The sequence below is a fragment of the Hippocampus comes genome, unplaced genomic scaffold, assembly GCF_001891065.2.
Source record: "Hippocampus comes isolate QL1 unplaced genomic scaffold, H_comes_QL1_v1.1 scaffold206, whole genome shotgun sequence".
In the NCBI taxonomy this organism is placed as follows: Eukaryota; Metazoa; Chordata; class Actinopteri; order Syngnathiformes; family Syngnathidae; genus Hippocampus; species Hippocampus comes.
Genome location: NW_017805012.1, coordinates 36,151 through 37,465, shown reverse-complemented (window position 1 = coordinate 37,465; position 1,315 = coordinate 36,151). Strand labels below are relative to the sequence as shown.

The 1,315-nt window shown below is 43.2% G+C and overlaps 1 long non-coding RNA gene across 1 annotated transcript in view; it reads right to left on the bottom strand.

Annotated features, from left to right (window-relative positions):
• Positions 1-245: 245 nt before the first annotated feature.
• The window catches only part of LOC109511851 (uncharacterized), a 13,755-nt gene continuing 12,685 nt past the window's right edge, over positions 246-1,315 (bottom strand). Inside the window, exon 2 of the long non-coding RNA XR_002167406.1 lies at positions 246-311. This is a non-coding gene — a long non-coding RNA (uncharacterized LOC109511851). The remainder of the gene's footprint in view (positions 312-1,315) is intronic.

Genomic DNA, 1,315 nt, shown 5'->3' with positions numbered 1-1,315 from the left:
AAAAGGCTTCTCACCAGTGTGGATTCTCACATGTCTTTTCAAAGCATTCTGATGAGTCAACATCTTCCCACACTGAGAACATTTCCAGGGTTTGTTGTCAGTGTGACATGTCAGATCACCATCAGACTCTTCATCCTCATCATCACGAAAATTTGATGTTTTGTTATCACCATCTTTCGTGGAAGGGTAATTTGGCTCCTCCTCTCTTTTAATGGATAGGACCTGCTGTTCTATCTCTTTGTTCACCTCTTCCTCTTTAATGTGAAAGGAGTCTGCATCCAGCCACTCAGGACAAGCATCTTTGCTAATATCTGCAAGACACAAGACAAAAACACCCACTGAATTTGATTTATAATTACAATGAAGGTTACTCAGAGAGCAAGATTCGTTCAGATTACAACTCAAAAATGTGACATGACCAGCATCACATATTAGTGGTGAATTTTTCTTTCTTTTATTATTTTTATCCATGATGCTGGTTTATTCATTTTTATTATTATTTTTTTTTATCATTGGGTATTTGTGAAAAAGACTTGCACAGAGCGCGACACTGCGCATTTTTGAGTGGTGGATAAGTCCGGAGCGAAAATTCTACTGCGTGATTTACACCTTACGTGGGGTGTTTCTGGACCGCGAAAAAAAGCAATTACAATACATTGATCCCTCGCTATTTCGCGCTTCATTTATCGCGGCTTCCGTACGTCACATTTTAAATTTTTTTCCAAAGTACTGCATTCAGAAAAAAAATGCAGAACAATTCAGAGGTTTTGTGCATGCCTGTACTATTCGGCAACGGGCACTGCCTCAAGGCGCATGATTGGTTTCGGGTGCGATGTCGACCAATGACAGCACGGGTGGATTTATCCTGTGAGCTGATTGGCTGCGTATCTTTGCAGCCCCGCCCAGCGTGACGAGAAACTTGGGAAGTCTTGTGTGTGTCACATCATGCTCTTGATTCTTTGGCATACTGTCTCTTTTATTTGCTTCGTGCGCGGTGGGCAGAGACAGAAAGAGTGAGAGAGTGCGAGAAAGAGGGGTGAGAGAGAGACAGAGAGAGAGACAGAGAGAGAGAGTGAGTGTGTGCGACCAGTGCGCTGAGAGAGAACATTGGTGCTGTTGCATCTCCGGTAGATCTAAATGAAAGTTACCTTTCATTGTATTGCCTCGCATTGGAAATTTCGCTTGTCTCGAAGCATAAGACAAATTCCTAGTTGCTGCTGCTCCCTACCGGTATGGAAGAGTACGGCATGGTTACTCTTCCAGGCAATCGACCGCACAGGCATACATATTGGATAATTTCCCACGGCACACCTAA